At 40.5% G+C, this 23,359-nt stretch overlaps 1 protein-coding gene across 4 annotated transcripts in view; it reads left to right on the forward strand.

Annotated features, from left to right (window-relative positions):
• Positions 1 to 2,578: 2,578 nt before the first annotated feature.
• KLHL8 (kelch like family member 8) overlaps positions 2,579 to 23,359 on the forward strand; it is a 69,316-nt gene continuing 48,535 nt past the window's right edge. For all 4 annotated transcript variants that reach the window (XR_007151719.1, XM_047856957.1, XM_047856958.1 and 1 more), the window contains exon 1: positions 2,579 to 2,708. The gene's annotated coding sequence lies outside the window, so the exon portion shown is untranslated. The remainder of the gene's footprint in view (positions 2,709 to 23,359) is intronic.

The raw sequence follows: 23,359 nt of genomic DNA on the forward strand, positions 1-23,359 counted from the left end.
TGAGCCGAAGCCAAGATACTTAATGACTGAGCCACCCAGTCGCCCCTAACAAGGTTCGTTCATATAGCTTTCTCCATCCTAAATTCCATTTCTTGTGATTAAAATGTCTTCTTTCCTCCTGGTACAGGGAAGGCACCTTTCACATGGTAGTTTTATGAACTCTTTCAGGGAAGAAAGGTGAGAGGGTGAAGCGCAGAGTGACCTTCCTCCTTCTGCCATTTTTCTCAAATTCCTTTAGCTTTATTCCATATGCTAACGTGCCATATTCTGGGGTAGCATGTCTTGAACCCCCTCAAAGGTATATCTTGTTTTGTGAGATATATATATATTTTTAAAATAATTGAGAGCACTGCTGTGGCTATATTATTTTTTAGGGAACGACTCTCTCCCCCCCTACTCCTAGTTTATTGACATTTGATTTGAGAATTTAATTTTCAGGTTTTTTGTGTGATCCTCCTCTCCCAATGAAAAATTCTAGACTGGTCTACTTTATGTGTTCCCCACTCCCCTTGTCACTCTATGCATACCTTTTTATTTCTCTGTTCATTTTCTGTTTCCTCCACTAGATCTTAGGTCTCCAGGAGTGCAGGGACTATTTAGTTTTGTTCACTGTGTATTTCCCATTTCCTGGCTCAGTGCCTGGCAAATAGTAAATGCTCAATAAATATTTTTGAATAAATAAATGATGAGTATTGAAATTTTGTGTATATTTCTTTGATGTAGTTAGAGACTATAGGTAGTATATTGCTTTGTATATTCAGCAGAGAAAAAAGCAGCTCTGCTGTATAAGCATTTTTTATTTCATTTTTCTTTTAAGTAAGCTCTAAGTCTAACAGGGGTCTTGAACTCATGATCCTGCGATCAAGAGTCACATGCTCTACCAACTAAGCCAGCCAGGCCCCCCTCTATGAGATTTTTTTAGGAGACATAGTACACCCGATTAAAAAAAAAAAAGTTCTAATTACAGAAAAAAATTCTATTAGAACACAGTTTTATTTATTTATTAAAAACATTTTTTAATGTTTATTTTTGAGAGAGAGAGAGAGAGTGAGAGAGCAAGAGCCAGCAGTGGAGGGGCAGAGACAGAGGGAGACACAGAAACCGAAGCAGGCTCTAGGCTCCCAGCTATCAGCACAGAGCCCAGTGCAAGGTTGGAACCCATGAACCATGAGATTATGACCTGAGTGGAAGTGAGACGCTTAACCCATTGACCCACCCAGATGTCCCGGTTTTATTAAATATATATTGTATTACATCATGCTTCCAGACAAATTTTATAATTGTGTGTGTGTGCACACTTTGTTTTTTTATGTATTTATGCATTTATTTATTTATTCATGTGTATGCGTGAGAGAGAGAGAGAGAGAGAGAGAGAGAGAGAGAGAGAGACTCTGTGTGTGAGCAGGGAGGGAGCAGAGAGAATCCCAGTCAGGTTCCACACTGTCAACACAGAGCCTCAGGCATGACATCAAATGTGGTTTGCTTAACTCACTGAGCTGGAGCTCTGTGTGTGTACACTTTAAAACGGGTCTTGCTCTATTTTTCTAAGGGCATTGACATTAAATTTGTAAAATACAATGCTCTGAAGAGAAATATTTTGAAATCTTAAGGATTATTTATTTCAATTTCTGTTATGTAAAAAAAAGTGATTTTTTTTCTGGAAATGAAATTTCAGATTCAAGTAGTCATTTTTGGGTTTTTATCTAAAATGATATTTTTTTAAAAAGCTCTTTTTCTAGCAAACCTATGTGTCAATATAAACCTATGTGTTAATATTCATAAATGTACCGAGAGTTAAATTTATTCTGAAATATATTTCTGGGATTGTAAAAGCTTGAGGTTGTCTAACAAAAGACATATTAGGAAAATATACTTAAAAATTTTTTTCTTTGCTCTCTCTTAATCTCCCACCTCTACATTCCATTGACTTTATGGAAAAATTGGTTTCTTTCAACATCATTTTTCTTTCAATGGTTTTTGGCAGCGTGTGCTTAGGTCAGTTAACTGCTTGCTTAAGTTTACAAACTGTGGGTCTATATTTATAAACACAAGCTGCTGTGTATATCCTCTGCAGAAAGCGTGGAGAAACTGTCATAGGAATAAAAACGGAAGTCCTCCCGCTCCCCCACCTTTTTTAAAAAAGAGGTTTAAACCCCAGGAATACCCAACGCACAGGAGGGAAGTTGGTGGATGTAAAAAGAAACTGAATTTTGCACGGCCATGGAAATGTAAGCAATGGATAACTCCAGAATTATTTATGCGGTGTCCTGTCTCGATCTGTTTTGAGGACGTCCCTTAGGCCCTGGTCAACCTTCCCCCGCCCCCCGGCAGCACCGCATCAACAGTCTCCTAAAGCCTCCAGCCTCTCCTGAGCGAGAGGGGGCGGGGAGGACGCGGTGGGGGGCGGGCACCCGGCGGAGGTAACCATAAACCACACCTCCCAGAGTGCTGTGCGCGGGCCTCGGCGCGCGCTTCTCTCGCCGCGCCGGAGGCCGCCGTTCTCGGGGCTGAGCCGAGAGGAAGCCCGGCGCCCGCCAGGGCTCTACGGGGCCGCGCAGGAGGGCGCGCGTCCGTCGGGTGCTCGCGCGGGTCTAGTGCGGCGCCGCTAGGTGCTGCGGAGAGACGCTGGGTTGCGGTAGCGTGGTTGCGCGTCTGCTGCTTTAGCGAGGCCGGGAGGAACCGAGCGGAGGGACAAGCGGAGGACCGAGGTAACTGCTCTTCTTCCCCCTTCATTCCTTTCTTCCTTTGTGCGGTGCTGTGGGTTCACGCCGAGCCCTCCTTTAACCCAACGCTAAATATCGTTACGCCGCTCGAGCTTTCGCTTCTGGCTCCGGGATACTCCAGCCCTACCAAGCAGTAACTAAAACTCCACAGCTGAGAGGGCTTGGGGCCCATTAAACCTCTGCACGTTTTCTGTCGCTCTGGTTGGCGGGAGGAACGGGGTCGCATTTCCTCGAGGAGATCCTCAGCCTCTGGCTCTGTCATCCCCGTCGGTGGCCCCTTGGCTGTCTCCTCTCGGTCTTTCGAAGAAGAGACGGACAGGCAGGTGCTTGGTGGCGTGCAAGGAATGAACAGTAGCGGGGCGGCCGGCCGGGTTCGGGGCCCAGGGAGGGCGGCCGGCCTGTGGGTGCGCGGCAGGTGTGCTGTCTCCTGGCCCTGCGGCGTGGGGACTCGCAGCCCGCCGGGGACTGGCTCGCCGGAGGGGCTCGCTGCCCGTTGGGACTTGCTGGTACCGGGGGTTTGCTGCTCGCGTCAGATGTCCCTTCCGCGGGAGTATAGATCCTAATGGAAGAGTGCCTCCTGGTGTGACACCAGTAACCAAAGCCTCTTTCCGAACACGCAGCCGCTCCGTGGAGTTTGTTTTACTGCTCCACAACCAGCTCTTTCTTCCTTCCACTCACTTCTGGGCTTAGTTAACTTGCTGATTTCTTCAGGGAGGGCGATTTGTCTACATAGTTGGGAGTTTTCTAGTCCGGGGTTTACCCTTTACTGGATTTGCACAGTCGTAGCGTTTGCGCTCCTGGGTGTGAAAAGCATTTTACGTATTTTCCCACTTGGCAGTGTTGAATCCGATGACTTTACGTAGGAAGTTGAACCTTTCTCAGTAATTCCCTTTTATCCGTTTTAATAGCATAACTGTTTTTGGCCCTTTACCCTATGCTAATGTTACCGCCTTGGGAGGATACTTTCGGGAAAGCGTCTCGAAAAACCTGGGTTGACGAAAGTAGTTTATCTGCTGGTTGCATTTTTTCATTATTTTTGTTTTCTGTAAGTTGATAATTGACGTTTGCTGTTCTTTATTCTCAGTTTATGAGGAAACCCTTTCTCCATCTCCCTTGAATCCTGACTCTGGCAGAGGGTGGTCTTGGGAGAACAGGAGGACCTCTGCTTGGCGGTGGCTTTTTTCATTGGCTGCTGCTTTTCCTTTTCCTTCCTGAACTACAACTTTCAGTCCCTTTGTATATTGCCTTTTAAAATATCAAATAATAGGAACATAAATATAAAAAGGAATCTTAAGATAACTGTACTCACATATGCACTGTTTCGTATTAACATTTAAAACATTCTTTTAGTATTTGATAAGATTACTATTACTGTGGGGTTTTTTTAATGATAATATATTCTGTAATAATTGCACATTCTGTATTCTGGCAGGAAACTTAATTCACAGTCGGGGTAATTTTTACAAAACAGTATTTCCTCATTTGTTAAGAAAGCCAGGTAAATTTTGACACACCCACTGACTCCTTTTTCAAAACAGAGTTTATATTTAGGGCAGTTTTAGGTTCATAGCAAAATTAAGTAAGGTACAGATTTCTCATATACCTTCTGCCTCCATATGCCTCCTGCCCTGCTCCACATATGCACAGCCTCCCTCACTATCAAAATTGCCACGTGGGAATGGTAGTTTTGTTAGAAAAGATGAATCTACATTAACAGATCATTATCACCCAAAGTCTGTAGTTTAAATAGGATTCACTCTTGATGTTGTATATTCTATGGGGTTTAGACAAATAACACTTTTTTTTTTTTAGAGAACTTTTAATTAAGAGTTGTAGAGAATGGAAATGAGTATTGTTATTGAAAAAAGATTACAAGGGTGGGCCCCTGGGTGGCTTGTGGGTTAAACGTGGGACTCTCTTGATCTCGATCTTGGTGGGATGGACCCCAACATGGGGCTCAGAGTTGACTTTGAAGAAGTCTGCTTGGGATTTTCTCCCCATGTCTCTGCTCCTCCCCTGCTTACACACACACTCTCTCTAAATAAATAATCCCCCCCCCCCAAAAAGATTACAAGATATTTTGAACATCCTAAAAATTAATTTCAGTTAGTTTTTGTGTTTTAAAAAAATTGGGTGTTTAAACTTTTGGTTTCTTATGTTTAAATTTTCAACAAAGTTATTTGTTTTTGTATATTAAGAATTAAAGAGATGAATGAGAAGAAATTCTTCATAGAATAACAAAAATAATTATTTTCTTAGCTGTAAAAGGGGTATAAAATATTGTTATAATGTGAAATCATTTTATAAACTGTCATAATACACTATAATGTTTATTGATATCATTAGTTAGATGCTGTATTTTAAAATTCTGCCAATTCATCATATTTTCAGGTGAATACGGCTTAATACCATCAAACTTTTTTTTTTGTTTGTTTGGCAGAACATGAGAGTTTATTGTCTGGTTATGAATGATTTAGTTTGATGAGTCAGAGATAAAATTATGGAAGAGAGTCAAAAATGCCTTGGGAAAATTTCTACTTCATCTCTCTGGTTCTTAACCTAGATCTATGAGGGTGTCCATAAATAGTCTTCCCAGAGTCTGTGAACTCTGTGTATCTGTACTTTCTGGGGAAAAGACCCCTAGCTTTCAGTAGATGTTCAAAAGGTGTTCATGCCCCCCCCCCTCCCCCGCCAACCAAAGGTTTTAAGAACTATTAGGATCGGTTATCTAGGCAGGCTTGTTTGCTAAACATTTTGTAGATTATTTTTAATATTAGGTTTTTAAAATTTTTTTTAAGAAAGGTAATCTTTGAAGCACCATGAGTGCCTGTTTTTCTTCCAGAACTAGTAGTTGATATTAATGATATACTATGTTCAAATAAATAATAGTGCTGCTGCTTATATATGGAGATGACACCACTGATTGGTCCATTGTTGTTAGGCAGATACTGCCCATTCCTCTCTTCCCTTAATGTTTATTATTTATTTTTGAAAGAGAGAGAGAGGGGGGTGCCTGGGTGGCTCAGTGGGTTGAGTGTCCAGCTTCGGCTCAGGTCATGATCTCACAGTTCATGGGATCGAGCCCTGCATCAGGCTCTGTGCTGACTGCTTGCTAAAAGCCTGGAGCCTGCTTCAGATTCCGTGTCTCCTTCTCTCTCTGCCCCTCCCCCACTCACGCTTTGTCTCACTCTGTTTCTCAAAAATAAATAAATGTAAAAAAAAAAAATTAAAAAAAAAAAAAGAGAGAGAGAGAGACAGCACGAGCAGGGGAGAGGCAGAGAGAGAGGGAGACACAGAATCCAAAGCAGGCTCCAGGCTCTAGGCTCTGAGCTGTCAGCACAGAGCCAGACACAGGGCTTGGAATCCATGAACCGTGAGATCATGATTTAAGCTGAAGTTGGAACCTTAATGGACTGAGCCGCCTAGGCGCCCCTCCCCTCCACTCTTGATGGGCAATAGAATAGGTCCCAAGGAATGACACCCAAATACAATCCAGCATGTTAGAATCTTATTTTGAAATGCTTAAAGATAATTTGGTTTCCTTATTTTAAAATTTGAACATTTTTTCTTTTCTCTACAGAACACCAAATGCTAAAGAAAATTAAGTATTTTGTTTTCCAAACTAGATATTTGTTGTTATGTGATATTTCTTCTTGTATAGCACGGAGTGTAAAGTTTTATTAAATCCTAATTGATGGTTATTTTGACTTACAGTGTTGCTGGTTTGGAAAGAATTTGGGTATGATTTTTCAAGAAATTGACCACCTGCTTATATAAATTAGATTATAATTTATAATTTTAGTTTATAACATTTAAAATTAATCTTATTTGCATTTGGGGAATTTTAGAGTTAGGTTAGAGTTCTAAGTTTGGGTTCATTCTTATAATAGAGTTTGGAAGTAAGCTATATCAAACTGCCCTATTTTTCTTTTTAGTATTAGGTTGCTGGGCTCTGAGGCTTTACCGTGTGAAGCCAACTTGTTTCTGGATCAGTTTCGAGTAGCATTCACAAGGCCTGAAGAGTAGGAAGTGAGTTAAGTGTTGCAGCACAAACTTAATAACAAATGTATGCAGCAGAGTAATATCTTTTTCTCTTTTTCCTTGAGATATTTTTTACTTTTCCTGTTGATATTGGTATTTTCATATGAACTGGAAAGCTTTTCGAAGTTCAGATTCTAAGTCAATTCTTGGGAATTTATAGAGTAGTGTAACAGAACTGTGTTTGACTCACCAGGTTTGCTTCTTAATAAAATTAATCTGAGAGGTTTAGATAAATCTCAAAGATCAATTAGAGGTGGATACTAGCATTTGCATAGTACTTTGCATGTACAAGGTAAGTCACTATGCTGCATCTTTAGTTATTTTAATGCAGAGGATTGCTTATTTAATAATGAAAGTTTGAGTTAAATTAATTGGATCTAAAACAAAGGGGGATCATTTCAGTAAAAATTTTACCTATGGAAAAACTATCATTTTAAGATCAGTGATTTTATGTGTATTATCTTTGAACTTTAAAAAATTGAAAAACATTTCCTGTATGGGGAGATAATTATTAATTTTTTTTTTAACATTTATTTATTTTTGAGACAGAGAGAGACTGAGCATGAACAGGGGAGGGGTAGAGAGAGGGAGACACAGAATCAGAAGCAGGCTCCAGGCTCTGAGCCATCAGCTCAGAGCCCGACGCGGGGCTCGAACTCACAGACCGTGAGATCATGACCTGAGCTGAAGTTGGACGCTTAAAGTTGGACGCTTAACCTACTGAGCCACCCAGGCGCCCCCGGAGATAATTATTAATACCCCATTTTAGTTCTTATAATTTATATATACCATACAAAGATATAGTTAACGTCATCTTTGGCCTTGTGGTAAGACTTTTGGCTTTGTGTCAGGCAAGCCTATGTTGAGTCCTTGGCATTGCCACTTAATAGCTTTGTGACCTTGGGTAGCTTTCTTAGCTTCTCTGAACTTCTTTATCCACAACTGTCAGGTAGGAATAATACCTCTTTGGGTTGTCCCAAGGATTGAAATGAACAAATGTTACATATCTAGCTCAAATAATAGCAGTTACTTGTATAGTTTATGTGCTAGACAGTTTATTAACTCATTTAATTCTTATAACAGTCCTGTAAAGTTGGTACTGTTGTTTTCCACCTTTTTACAGATGAAGAAACTGAGGCTAATGAAAAGTTATATAACTAAACCAAGGCCATACAGCTAGTAAGTAGATAGTAAGCACTCAAAGCTGACTATTGTCATTGAAAGAACAACAACAATAAGGAAGACTTAGGCTAATATAACCAGTCCTTATCTTTTTCTGTAATGAAAAATGCATCTGCATGTAGATTATTATAAAGCATGTTTTATTTGTTGGAAAAGATGTTGATTGGAGTATTGTGTTCCTGACTAAGGACTCGGGATCACATAATTTATAAAAGCAATAATGTTCATTTATTGAATGCCTATTGTAAACTAGATACAGGGTTAAACATTTTATATATTATTACTTCATTTAAACTTCACAACAAACTTAAAGCTGAGGTTCAGAATGATTTTATTTTATTTAAAAAAAATTGTTTTTAATGTTTATTTCTGAGACAGAGAGAGACAGAGCACGAGTGGGGAGGGGCAGAGAGAGAGGAGGACACAGAATCTGAAGCAGGCTCCAGGCTCTGAGCTGTCAGCACAGAGTCTGACGCAGGGCTTGAACTCACAGACTGCGAGATCATGACCTGAGCCGAAGTCGGATGCTCAACCCACTGAGCCACCCAGGCACCCCCAGAGTGATTTTAAGTGATGTGCCCAAGGCTAACAGCTAACAGAGAATCCCAAACTGATCATAAGGTCTGCTATTAATCATTAGTTTATGTGCCTTGTGTTAGCTATTGCTAACAGATTTTTTCTAAAAATCTAAGCAAGAGCTTAAGGAATTTCAAATACAAGAAAAGTACTCTCATAGTTTAGAAATAAACAGTGATTACCTAAAACTAGGGTCTTAGAGGCCAAACTCAGCTTATTCTCACTTTTGTAAATAAAGTTTTTATTGGAACACAGCCACACTTAGTTCCCTTATGTATTGTCTCTTGATGCTTTCATACTGTAATGGCATACTTGAGTGGTCATGAAAGAGACCGTATGGGCCACAAAGCCTAAAATATTGACCGTTTGGTCCTTTATGGAAAAAGATTGATGATCTGTGACCTGCCCAATCCTGTTCTTTTTATAAATGAAGAAACTGAGACTTGGGGAGATTAGGTAACTTACCCAAAATGTAGCTAGTTAAAATCCAATTATACTGATTAACTCACTGTTACTTCTGCTATATCATGCTGCCTCTTTTTCTTTTTGTTTTTTAAAGTTTTAACTTATTTATTCATTTAAGTAATCTCTCTACCCAACATGGGGCTGGAACTCACAACCCTGAGATCAGGAATCACATGTTCTTCTGACTGAGCCAGCCAGGTGCCCCATGCTACCTCTTTTTAAGTTCTAAAAACAACTGTACCTTATGGTCATTATATGAGGGACTCTAAAGCATTGTAAAATGTTTATGACCTATAAGAATATTTCTTTTTAAAATTTATTTATTTTTGAGATTGAGAGAGAGAGTGCAGGGAAGGGACAGAGAGAGAGGGAGAGAGAGAATCTCAGGCAGACTCCACACTGTCAGTGTGGAGCCTGATGCAGGGCTCGAACCCACAAACTGTGAGATATGATCTGAGCTGAAATCAAGAGTTGGATATTTAACCAGCTGAGCCACCCAGGTGCCCTGACCCATAAGAATATTTAACCCAGTTAAAACAGGCATGCTAGCTATGATAGTAAGTATTTAGTCATTTCTTTTTTATTCTTAAAATTTGAAGAAATTTTGGGAATATGCTTTGTATGTCCCATGCCATAAATTTCTGTGGCCCACTTTCAACCTATGTTTCCTTATTTTCCTTCACAGATTTTTCTATAGTAAATAGAAATTTTTGTAATCATTCCTTAATTGATTCCGAAACAGCAATTGCAGTTGGAACCTATCTTGTAGTTGGAAATCTATCACATGTCCATATTTACAAAATAGAGATTGTACATCTTGCATACAGTTTTCTTTCCATTTACCTTTACATTATCCATGGAACCTTCCTTCCTTCCTTCCTTCCTTCCTTCCTTCCTTCCTTCCTTCCTTCCTTCTTCGTGTCCAGCACATAGCGCAGTGCAAAGCTTGAACTCATGACCCTGAGGTCAAGACCTGAGTTGAGATCAAGAGTTGGATGTTTAACTGACTGAGCCACCTGAGCACCCGTATCCATGGAATTAAAAAAATACATTTTGTAAAATCTTTATTTATTTTTTGGGGGGGGGGGAGACAGAGTGTGAGCGGGGGAGGGGTAGGGAGAGAGGGGGACACAGAATCTAAAGCAGATTCCAGGCTCTGAGCTGTCACCACAAAGCCCCACGCAGGGCTCGAACTCATGAACCATGAGATCATGACCTGAGCTGAGGTTGAACGCCCAACTGACTGAGTCACCAAGATGCCCCTGGAATTTTTCTTTTTTTAATGTTTATTTATTTTTGAGAAAGAGAGTGTGAGCTGGGGAGGGGCAGAGACAGGGACAGAGGATCCGAATCAGGCTCTGCTGATAGCAGACAGCCCAATATGGGGCTTGAACCCACAAACAACGAGATCATGTCCTGAGCTGAAGATAGATTTAACTAACTGAGCCACCCAGGCTCCCCTTCATGGAATTTTTTAAGCATTGAGTTGATATGATCAGATTTGAATTAAGGAATGATAACGCAGCAGTAGGAAGGATGCACTGGTGAGAGAAGAGGCTTTGGGAGGTTGTCATCATAGCTGTGAGATGATGGGGCCTGTGACTAAAGTGGTGTTGCCAGAGAAGAAGGGCCAACATTATATGAGAGAAATTGAGGAAACATAATGTATGAAACTTGGTTATAATTAGGTAGAGTGGAGTGGGAACTTTGAATGCATGGGAGCTTTTGCATTCAGTGGGGAACCTTGATCATCTGGGATAGTTTGTGTTCTCCCTTAATATCCAGTACATCTCTTTACTGTTGACTTTACTACATTATTTTTATCATCTGTTTTTGTCCCATCTGGGTAATTCAGGCTCATTAATGGTAGGAATTATGTCATGTCTTATCCTTTTTCAAGGGGGACTTATTTAAAAATTTTTTTTTTCAACGTTTTTATTTATTTTTGGGACAGAGAGAGACAGAGCATGAACGGGGGAGGGGCAGAGAGAGGGAGACACAGAATCGGAAACAGGCTCCAGGCTCTGAGCCATCAGCCCAGAGCCTGACGCGGGGCTCGAACTCACAGACCACGAGATCATGACCTGGCTGAAGTCGGACGCTTAACCAACTGCGCCACCCAGGCGCCCCAAGGGGGACTTATTTTAGATAACTTTTTAAAAGGTTAGATTACTTTTGTGCATATGTTTTTTAAAAGTTTTTTATTTAGTTTGAGAAAGAGCATGTGTGAGAGTATGAGCAGGGAGGGGCAGAGAGGAAGATGGAGAGAGCGAGAATTGCAAGCAGGCTCTGCATCCAGCTCAGCATGGGAGCCCAATGTGGGGCTCTATCTCACAACTGTGAGATCATGACCTGAGCTGAAATCAAGAGTCAGGTGCTTAAGCGACTGAGCCACCCAGGTGCTGCCAGGCTCACCTTGAATAGCACTGCTGTAAAGCACTTGGTTGTTGCTTTTCATATTCATCTTTGAATTTCCATAACCTGCAATATAACATGTGACTGGTTGACGAAATGAATAGGTTTCAAGGCAAATACATGGTGTTTCCCCTTAACACTGATAATATTTCTATTTTTATTGGAATTCCTTGAAATGTGATTTTAAAACCATGTGACTTGCATACACAGTATGTATATATATATATGTGTATGTATGTTGGTTCCTGTGCTCACCTTGTGAAAGTAAAAGGAAGTTTCCAAACTCCTAGAAGACTGATTCTTGTATAGCCATGGTAACAATTAGTCACTTGAACCAGTTTTAAACCTGCTTACTGAATACATGACAGTTCTTTGGAATTGTTGTTTTTAAGTCACTGTGATCAATCAATAACAACCTACCTTACTGAACAGGATTTTGCAAGCCAGCTAGTCAGTGGTAGCCCTTTTAGTAGCACTGCTTCTAAACCTCTAAAAATCCACCAATCCCTGAACTCCAGATTTCCTCCTAAACCCTATATAAGATTAGCAATCTGCTCTACTCAGGTCTGTGCCTGACCAACATAGCTCTCCCTAAGTAAGTAATTATTATGTAGCTTTGTGTTCTTTATTTTGATTGGCTATTGAGTGAGAAACATCTTTTCACAGTCAGAAACAAATTATTGGTAAATTTATTTTTTGGTAGGCTTTATATTTTTATTCAGATTGTCATTTATTAATTTAAGTACAACCCTGTGACCCCTATGACCTTCTTAAAACAATTTCTTTTAAAGTTTATTTATTTATTTTAAGAGAGACAGAGACTATGAGCAGGAGAGGGGCAGAGAGAGAGAGAGAGAGAGAGAGAATCCCAAGCATGCTCTGTGCTGGCAGCATTTGATGTGGGGCTCAAACTCATGAACCACGAGATCTTGACCTTAGTGTAAACCGAGAGTCGGATGCTCAACTGACTGAGCCACCCAGGCGCCCCACTCCTGTGACATTCTTAAACAAAACTAGTAATAGAGTCCCTACTTGAGAGAGTTCATACACATTACTCACATGCTTAGGTAAAAATTCAAGTTTTTAAAAAATATTTTTGTTTCTTTTACTACTTTATATTAGACTTTCTGACTATTATGACTATAATAAATTTTGTTAGCCAGTTCAAATAAGGGGGGGAATGATTATGATAGTGAAACAATACTAGATAGCTTTCTTAATAAAACAGACCCCAAAATAGGAACATCTTACAAAGTATTCAGTGTAGTAAAAATGTTGATCATAGACTCTGGAAATGACATTAGTATTTAACGAGCAGACTTTGATAACAATTGTACCTAATATGTGGTAATGCTAAGAAAAGCATTTTTTAAAGAAAAACATTTTTTTAAGTCACAGTAGTTAATTGTTAGGAGTCATGTGTATCTTGACCAAGTAGTAACTATTGAAACTGTAATCCAGTTTGTCAAAGCAGGGGCTTCTCTTTTAATTATTGGTTCAATATATTTTCTTTTGGACTGTTTTTTTTTATTAAATATAATTTATTGTCAAATTGGTTTCCATACAACACCCAGTGCTCATCCCAAACAGGTGCCTACCTCAATGCCCATCACCCACTTTCCCCTCTCCCCCACCCGCATCAACCCTCAGTTTGTTCTTTGTACTTAAGAGTCTCTTATGGTTTGCCTCCCTCCCTCTCTGTAACTTTTTCCCTCCGCTTCCCCTCCCCTCTGGTCTTCTGTTAAGTTTCTCAGGATCCACATATGAGTGAAAACATATGGTATCTATCTTTCTCTGCCTGACTATTTCACTTAGCATAATACGTTCCAGTTCCATCCTCGTTGCTACAAATGGTCAGATTTCATGCTTTCTCATTGCCAAGTAGTATTCCATTGTATATATAAACCACATCTTCTTTATCCATTTGTCAGCTGATGGACATTTAGGTTCTTTCCATAATTTGGCTGTTGTTGAAAGTGCTGCTATAAACATTGGGGTACAAGTGCCCCTATGCATCAGCACTCCTGTATCCTTTGGGTAAAGTCCTAACAGTGCTATTGCTGGGTCATAGGGTAGATACATTTTTAATTTTTTGAAGAACCTCCACACTGCTTTCCAGAGCGGCTGCACCAGTTTGCATTCCCACCAAGAGTGCAAGAGGGTTCCTGTTTCTCCACATCCTCACCAGCATCTGTAGTCTTCTGATTTGTTCATTTTAGCCACTCTGACTGGCGTGAGGTGATATCTGAGTGTGGTTTTGATTTGTATTTCCCTAATGAGGAGTGACATTGAGCAATGTTTCATGTGTCTGTTGGCCATCTGGATGTCTTCTTTAGAAAAGTGTCTATTCATGTCTTCTACCCATTTCTTCACTGGATTATTTGTTTTTTGGATGTGGAGTTTGGTGAGTTCTTTATAGATTTTGGATACTAGCCCTTTATCCAGTCATTTGCAAATGTCTTTTCCCATTTCATTAGTTGCTTTTTAGTTTTGTTGATTCTGCAGTGCAGAAGCTTTTTGTCTTGATGAGGTCCCAATAGTTCATTTTTGCTTTTCATTCCCTTGCCTTTGGAGATGTGTCAAGTAAGAAATTGCTGTGGCTGAGGTCAGAGAGGTTTTTTTCCTGCTTTCTCCTCTAGGGTTTTGATGGTTTCCTATCTCACATTCAGGTTCTTCATCCATTTTGAATTTATTTTTGTGAATGGTGTAAGAAAGTGATCTAGTTTCATTCTTCTGCATGTTGCTGTCCAGTTCTCCCAGCACCATTTGTTAAAGAGACTGTCTTTTTTCCATTGGATACTCCTTCCTGCTTTGTCAAAGATTAGTTGGCCATACATTTGTGGGTCCAATTCTGGGTTCTCTATTCTATCCCATTGGTCTGTGTGTCTGTTTTTGTGCCAATACCATATTGTCTTGATGATTACAGCTTTGTAATAGAGGCTAAAGTCTGGGATTATGAGGCCTCCCACTTTGGTTTTCTTCTTCAGTATTACTTTGGCTATTTAGGGTCCTTTGTGGTTCCATACAAATTTTAGGATTGCTTGTTCTAGCTTTGAGAAGAATGCTGGTGCAATTTTGATAGGTATTGCATTGAATGTGTAGATTGCTTTGGGTAGTATTGACATTTTAAGAATATTCTTTCTTTCTTTTGGACTGTTTGATTCAAAATTTAAAATCTCTATTCTTTGCGGGGCGCCTGGGTGGCTCAATTGGTTAAGCATCTGACTTCAGCTCAGGTCATGATCTCATGGCTCGTGAGTTTGAGCCCCACGTCAGGCTCTGTACTTAACAGCTCAGCGCCTGGAACCTGCTTTGGATTCTGTGTCTCCCTATTTCTCTGTCCTTCCCCCTGCCCTGCTCACGCTCTGTCTCTCTCTCAAAAATAAATAAAAATTAAAAAAAATTAAAAAACCCCTCTATTGTTTTTGTAAATAAAAAGGAAATAATGAATATAGCCTAGGATGTAATATTTTGTATCATCTAAAATCTTCACATAACTGAATTATAAAGAGTACAAAGTACAAAGTTACTTTAAAGAAGAATGAGTCTAGGCTTTCTAGAACAGGAGCTTGTGAAGATGCCCGGGTAGGAGGATTCTAAGTGCACCTCCTCCAATGGACACACCAAGGTACAACTAAATAATGTGCAACTTACTCTGAAAATGACCTGAAGACTAACAGAAGAGCTGTTTCACAGCTGAAGACATATAGAAAAAGCCCCATTGACTAAGGTAGGGAGGGACAGAGATGTGGCTGGGAACAAAACCCCTGTACAGGGAGAGGGATCTCACAGGTCTGGAGGTCCTCCCTGGGAAGTGAAGGGATCAAGCCCCATATTGGGTACCCCACAGGAGACCTGTGCTGGGAAAATGAGCCTCAATAACATCTGGCTTTGAAAATAACCACAGCTTAACTCTAGGAGAGTTAGAGTGATATAGGAAATGGAGACTCTGCTTAAAGGGCCCCCACACTATATCACTCTCTCTGAGACCCAGCACAGAGGCAGCACCTTGAAAAGTACCTGGCTTATATGTGGAAGAGATTTGTTGACTAATTTTAGAGCACATGCTAGAGAGGCTGAGACCTGTAGGAACTTTCTCTAGGAATAAGTGCTGGCAGGCATCATTTTTCTTGCCCTTCTTCAGCCTAACTGGCCCAAAGCTGATGGGAGCCAGTTCTGATACTCTCCATCTACCCTGTTAGTACTGCTCCCCCACCCAGCATTCTTTCGTGGATCGGACCTCAAAGCAACTCTTATCCTGCCATACCCAACAGACAGCCTTGGTGTCCCCTTTCCCTCTAAAGCAATTGCTACCCCATCATACCCAGCAGGCAGCTCCTCCCAGTGACTCCTGCCCCAGGTGGGAGCAACCTTGCCCATCAGCACTCCTGCAACAGTTACGGCTAGGCCTCTCAGCCAGCTGCACCAGGGGTTAATCCCACCCACCAGCATGCCCATAATAGCTGCATCTGGGTCATTTAGCCAGCTGTGCTAGGGGCCAGCCCTGCCATCAGTGTGCCCATGGTAGTTGAGGCTGGTCATTGCAGTCATCCTGGGTGGGTGCCAGCCCCATCAACCAGTGTACTTGCTGCAGTCATGGCCCAGTTACAGTAAGAGGGCACATGCAGTCCACACAGGGGATTTCCCTGGAGCACCTGGTTCTGGTGACCAGGGAAGTATTGTGCTGCTGGGCTGCATAGGAAGTCCTCTACACAAGGCTGCTACTTTCAAGACCAGGAGACTTATCTGACCCATTTGACATAGAAACAGAGTCAAATGACAGGAGGAGAGAGAAGACTGTGTTCCAAATAAAAGAATATGATAAAACCTCAGTGAAAGAAGTAAATGAAACAGATAAGCAACTTACTCGATACAGAGTTCAAAGTAATCGTCATAAACATGTTTGCAAGACTTGAGAGAATAGATGAACTGAGTGAGAATTTCCACAAAGAGAAAATTAAAAAAAAAATCAGACCTGAAGTATATAATAACTGAAATGAAGAATACATTAAAGGGAATCAATAGCAGATTAGAAGATGCAGAAGAATGGATCAGTGATCTGGAAGGTGAGAGAGTGGAAATCAAGCTGAACAGCAAAAGGAAAAAAACGTTTACAAAAATCAGGATTGGTTAAGAGACTTCTGGAACAATATCATACATACTAACATTTGCATTATAGGGACCCCAGAAAGCAAAGGGAAAAAGGGGCAGAGAATTTATTTGTAGAAATGATGGCTGAAAACTTCCCTAACCTAAAGAAGGAAACAGACATCCAGGTCCAGGAAGTTCCTAGACTCGATGAATCCAAAGAAATCTACACCAAGATACATACTAATTAAAATGCTAGAAATTAGAGGTGCCTGGCTGGCTCGGTTAAGCCTGTGACTTTGGCTCAGGTCATGATCTTGTAGTTCATGGGTTTGAGCCCTGTGTTGGGCTCTGTGCTGACAGCTCAGAGCCTGGAGCCTGCTTTGGATTCTGTGTCTCTCTCTCTGCCCTTTTTCTGCTTGTGTGCTCTCTGTCTCTCAAAAATAAACAAACTTTAAAAAATTATAAAATGTTAAAAATTGGAGATTCTTAAAAGTAGCAAAAGAAAAGCAACTAGTTATATACAGGGGAAACCTCCTAAGGCCATTAGTTGAGTTTTCAGCAGAAACTTTGATGACTTTAAGGGAGAGGCATGATATATTCAAAGTGCTGAAAGGAAAAAACCTACAACCAAGAATACTCTACCCAGCAAGATCATTCAGAGTTGAAGGAGAGTTAAAAGAATTTCTCAGAAAAACAAAAGTTGGAATTCATCATCATTAAATAGAATTTACAGGAAATTTTAAAGGGACTTCAAGTGGAAAAGAAAAGGCCAAATTAGAAATTAGAAGATCATGAAAGGGAAAAATTTCACTGGTAAAGGCAAACATACAGTAAAGGTAGTAGACCAATCACTTAAAATGCTAGTATGAAGGTTAAAAGATAAAAGTATTAAAATTAGTTGTATCTACAGTAATCAAGAGATAACACAAAATTAAAAGATGTAAAATATAACATGAGCATAAAATATGGAAGGAGGAGTAAAAATGTAGTGCTTTTAGAATGGATTAAAACTTAAGTGACAAAATATACTGCCATATACAGAGAATGTTATATATGAACTTCATGGTAACCACAAAATCAAAGCCCTATAATGGTTACACAAAAGATAAGGGATTCCAGTCATACAACTAGAGAAAGTCATCATATCACAAGGGAAGAGAGCAAAAGAAGACTAGAACAGAGAAGAACTATAAAAACAACCAGAAAACAACGAAACAAGTACCTACCATATCAGTAGTTACTTTAAATGTGAATGAAATAAATGTCCCATAAAAAGACATAGGGTGACTGAATGCTTAATGAATCAAGACCCATCTTGCTTAGACTCAGACCTAAAGACACATATAGACTGAAAGTGAAAGGATGCAAAAAGATACTACATGTAAAAAAAAAAGACATTACCTGTAAATGGAAGTGAAAGAAAAGCTGGTGTAGCAATTCTTATATTAGACAAAATAGATTTTAAAACAAAGAGTATAACAAAAGACAGAAGGGCATTACAAAATGATAGAGATCAATCTAGTAAGAAGATATAACAATTTAAATATCTATGCACCCAATATATAAAGCAAATATTAACAGACATAAATGGAGAAGTTGACAGTAATACAGTAATAGTAGGGAACTTTAAAACCCCACTCATATCAGTGGACAGATCATCCAGATCAGGAAACAATGGGTTTGAACTATAAATCAGATGGTCTTAACAGATCTATATACAACATTCTATCCAAAAAGAGTAGAGTGCACATGGAACATTTTCCAGGATAGATCATGTTAGGCTACAAAACAAGTCTCAGTACATTTAAGAAGCAAGCATCTTTTCTCATCACAACGGTATGAAACTAGAAATCAATACAAGAAAAAAAAACCTGGAAAAAAACACAAATATGGAAGTTGAACAACATGCTACTGAACAACTAGTGGGTCAATGAAGAAATCAAAGAGGAAATAAATACGTGGAAACAAATGAGAATGGAAACACTCTGGTGTGTGGCAAAGGCTTACCTCAAGAAACAAGAAAAATCTCAAACAATTTAACCTTATGCTCTAAAGGAACTAGAAAAAGAACAAAGCCCAAAATTAGTGGAAGGAAAAAGGTAACAAAGATTGGAGCAGAAATAAAATGCTCTTAAAAAATGGCAGAAATGAACAATGAAACTGAGAACTGGTTGTTTGAAAACAAAATTGATAAACCTTTAGCCAGGCTTATCAAGAAGAAAAAAAGGACTTAAATATATAAAATTAGAAATGAAAGAGAGTTACTATCAATACCACAGAAATATAAAGGATTATAATAGACTACTGTGAAAAATGATATGCCAACAAATTGGACAACTTAGATGAAATGGATAAATTTCTAGAAACATAGTCTTCCAAGACTGAATTAAGAAGAAATAGGGGCGCTTGGGTGGCTCAGTCGGTTCAGCGTCCGACTTCAGCTCAGGTCACGATCTCAAGGTTCGTGAGTTCGAGCCCCGCGTCAGGCTCTGGGCTGATGGCTCAGAGCCTGGAGTCTGCTTCCGATTCTGTGTCTCCCTCTCTCTCTGCCCCTCCCCAATTCGTGCTCTGTCTCTGTCTCCAAAATAAATAAACATTAAAAAAAAATTAAAAAAAGAAATAGAAAATCTGAATAGACTGCTAGTAATGAACTTGAATTGATAATCAAACTCCCAACAAACAAAAGTCCAGGACCCACTGGTTTCCCAGGTGAATTCTACCATGCATTTGGAGAAGAATTAGTACCTATTCTTATTAATTATTCCAAAAAACAGGAGAGGAAGGAGTGCTTCCAAATTTATTTTACCAAGCCAGCATTACTCTGATACCAAAACCAAAGACACCAAAAAAAAAAAAAAAAAGGAAAATTACATATAAACCATTATCCCTGGTGAGCGTAGATGTAAAAGTCCTCAACAAAATATTATTAGTAAATGAAATTCAATAATACATAAAAAGGACATTCACCACTATTAAGTGGGATTATTCCAGGGATGTGAGAATGGTTCAGAAGTCATAATTCAATGTGATATATCACATTAACAAGAGGAAAGAAAAAAAACCACATGGATATCTCCATAGATGTGGCAAATTGCAGATAAGGGGGTCACTGTACAGTGAAAGAGAGTTGAATTCAGTGAATTCAGGAATAGGAGAGATTTTCCCAAGCAGGTTCAGGGGAATTGAAAGTGATAGGTTATGAAAGTCAGAGGAGTTAGGTATGGCTCAGGTTATGAACTAGGGCAACCTAAAAAATGACATTGCAGGGGCACCTGGGTAGCTGTTGTTTAAGTGTCTGACTCTTGGTTTTTAGCTCAGGTCATGATCTCAGAGGTTCACGAGTTCAAGTCCTGCATTTGGCGCTGTGTTGATAGCACAGAGCCTGCTTGGAATTCTCCCTCTCCTCTCTCTCTCTGCCCCTCCCCACTTGCACTCTCTCTAAATAAATAAACTTAAAAAAAAATGACATTGCCACATGCAAAAGTCAGGGAATTAGAATGGCTGGTTTTAGAGGGGAGAAGAGAGGGACCTTGATTTTTCATGTCTTTGTTGTTTTTTTCTATTTCACTTGCTAAGTGCTCTGAACAGTAGTATAGTGGATGATAGCACAGACTCTTGGAGCTGTGCTGCCTAGGTTTGAATATTGGCTCTCCCACTTACTTGGGCTGCATTCCATCTCATTGTGCCTCAGTTTCCTCATCTGTGAAAGGGGCAAGACAAAAATTGCTGCCTCCCAGAGCCATAGTGGGAGCTAAATGATTTACTAGACATAAAATACTGAAAATAGTGGTAGGCAGATAGGGTTTTGGATCGTGAGGTTGATGATGGTAGTATTTCGAATGATGGTGATGGTGATGATGTCTGCCTTTATATCTTAATCTAGTGGGCTGATTTATCCCTTTAGGAAATAGACTGGCTTGTGATTATATTGCCTTTTGTGTCCTTATCATGAATATGTTGGAATGTAACTGTCTTTTTTCTATTTTATTTTAATCAGATTTTATTTTTCCATTTTATTTCTTGTCATACAGTAAATTTTTATATTTTTGGTGTTTGTGAAGTTTTAGTCTAAAACTTATATATATGTGTAGTCTCTGATCCATTTTTAGTTAATTTTTATGTGAGGTGTGAGGCTTAGGTCAAGGTTCATTATTTTATACATGGATATCCAATTGTTTCAAAAGCATTTGTTGAAAAGACCATCTCTTCTCCATTGAATTGCTTTTGTACCTTTTCAGATCAATTGGCTAATTGACAGATGAAAGAATAAGGGCGTTATATATACACACAATGGAATATTAGCCATAAAAAAGAATGAAATCTTACCATTTGTGACAATATGGATGGGCCAAAAGGGTATTATACCAAGTGAAATAAGTGAGACAGAGAAAGAGAAATGCCATATGATTTCACTAATATGTGGAATCTAAAAAACAACAACAAATGAACAAACAAAAAACAAACATTCTGATAAATACAGAGAACAAACTGGTAATTACCACAGGGGAGGAGGTTGGGAGTGGGTAAAATGGGTGAAGGGGATCAAGAGGTACAAACTTCCAGTTATAAAATAAATAAGTCATAGGGATGAAAAATGCAGCATAGGGAATATAGTTAATAATATTATGACAAGGTTTTGCAAGATGGCGGCTTAGGAGGACGCTGGGCTCACCGCACGTCCTGCTGATCACTTAGATTCCATCTACACCTGCCTAAATAACCCAGAAAACCGCCAGAGGATTAGCAGAACGGAGTTGCCGGAGCCAAACGCAGACGAGAGGCCCACGGAAGAGGGTAGGAAGGGCGGCGAGGCGGTGCGGGCTCCACGGACTGGCAGGAGGGAGCCGGGGCAGAGGGGCGGCTCGCCGGCCAAGCAGAGCCCCCGAGTCTGGCTTGCAAAAGCGGAGGGGCGTGACGGACTGTGTTCCCACAACAAGCGCGACTTAGCGTCTGGGAGGTCATAAGTTAACAGCTCTGCTCGGAAAGCGGGAAGGCTGGAGGACAAAGGGAGGGAGAGCTGCTGAGCCCCCTGACAACAGAGCTCAGTTTGGTGGGGAACAAAGGCGCTCGCCAGCACCCTCTCCCCCGCCCATCCCCCAGCCAAAACCCCAAAGAGAACCAGTTCCTGCCAGGGCACTTGCTCGCTCCGCGCAAACACCCAACTCTGCGCTTCGGCGGAGCCAAACCTCCGGAACCGGATCTGACTCCCTCCCGCTGCCACAGGGCCCCTCCTGAAGTGGATCACCTAAGGAGAAGCGATCTAAGCCTGCCCCTCCTGCCCCCGTGCACCTTGCCTACCCACCCCAGCTAATACGCCAGATCCCTAGCATCACAAGCCTGGCAGGGTGCAAGTAGCCCAGACGAGCCACACCACCGCACAGTGAATCCCGCCCCTAGGAGAGGGGAAGAGAAGGCACACACCAGTCTGACTGTGGCCCCAGCGGTGGGCTGGGGGCAGACATCAGGTCTGACTGCGGCCCTGCCCACCAACTCCAGTTATACACCACAGCACAGGGGAAGTGCCCTGCAGGTCCTCACCACACCAGGGACTATCCAAAATGACCAAGCGGAAGAATTCCCCTCAGAAGAATCTCCAGGAAATAACAACAGCTAATGAGCTGATCAAAAAGGATTTAAATAATATAACAGAAAGTGAATTTAGAATAATAGTCATAAAATTAATCGCTGGGCTTGAAAACAGTATACAGGACAGCAGAGAATCTCTTACTACAGAGATCAAGGGACTAAGGAACAGTCACGAGGAGCTGAAAAACGCTTTAAACGAAATGCATAACAAAATGGAAACCACCACAGCTCGGCTTGAAGAGGCAGAGGAGAGAATAGGTGAACTAGAAGATAAAGTTATGGAAAAAGAGGAAGCTGAGAAAAAGAGAGATAAAAAAATCCAGGAGTATGAGGGGAAAATTAGAGAACTAAGTGATACACTAAAAAGAAATAATATACGCATAATTGGTATCCCAGAGGAGGAAGAGAGAGGGAGAGGTGCTGAAGGGGTACTTGAAGAAATAATAGCTGAGAACTTCCCTGAACTGGGGAAGAAAAAAGACATTGAAATCCAAGAGGAACAGAGAACTCCCTTCAGACGTAACTTGAATCGATCTTCTGCACGACATATCATAGTGAAACTGGCAAAATACAAGGATAAAGAGAAAATTCTGAAAGCAGCAAGGGGTAAACGTGCCCTCACATATAAAGGGAGACCTATAAGACTCGTGACTGATCTCTCTTTTGAAACTTGGCAGGCCAGAAAGAATTGGCACGAGATTTTCAGGGTGCTAGACAGAAAAAATATGCAGCCAAGAATCCTTTATCCAGCAAGTCTGTCATTTAGAACAGAAGGAGAGATAAAGGTCTTTCCAAACAAACAAAAACTGAAGGAATTTGTCACCACTAAACCAGCCCTACAAGAGATCCTAAGGGGGACCCTGTGAGACAAAGTCCCAGAGACATCACTACAAGCATAAAACATACAGACATCACAATGACTCTAAACCCGTATCTTTCTATAATAACACTGAATGTAAATGGATTAAATGCGCCAACCAAAAGACATAGGGTATCAGAATGGGTAAAAAAACAAGACCCATCTATTTGCTGTCTACAAGAGACTCATTTTAGACCTGAGGACACCTTTAGATTGAGAGTGAGGGGATGGAGAACTATTTATCATGCGACTGGAAGCCAAAAGAAAGCTGGAGTAGCCATACTTCTATCAGACAAACTAGACTTTAAATTAAAGGCTGTAACAAGAGATGAAGAAGGACATTATATAATAGTTACAGGGTCTATCCATCAGGAAGAGCTAACAATTATCAATGTCTATGCACCGAATACCGGAGCCCCCA

This window comes from Prionailurus viverrinus, chromosome B1, assembly GCF_022837055.1.
Source record: "Prionailurus viverrinus isolate Anna chromosome B1, UM_Priviv_1.0, whole genome shotgun sequence".
NCBI classification, from domain to species: Eukaryota; Metazoa; Chordata; class Mammalia; order Carnivora; family Felidae; genus Prionailurus; species Prionailurus viverrinus.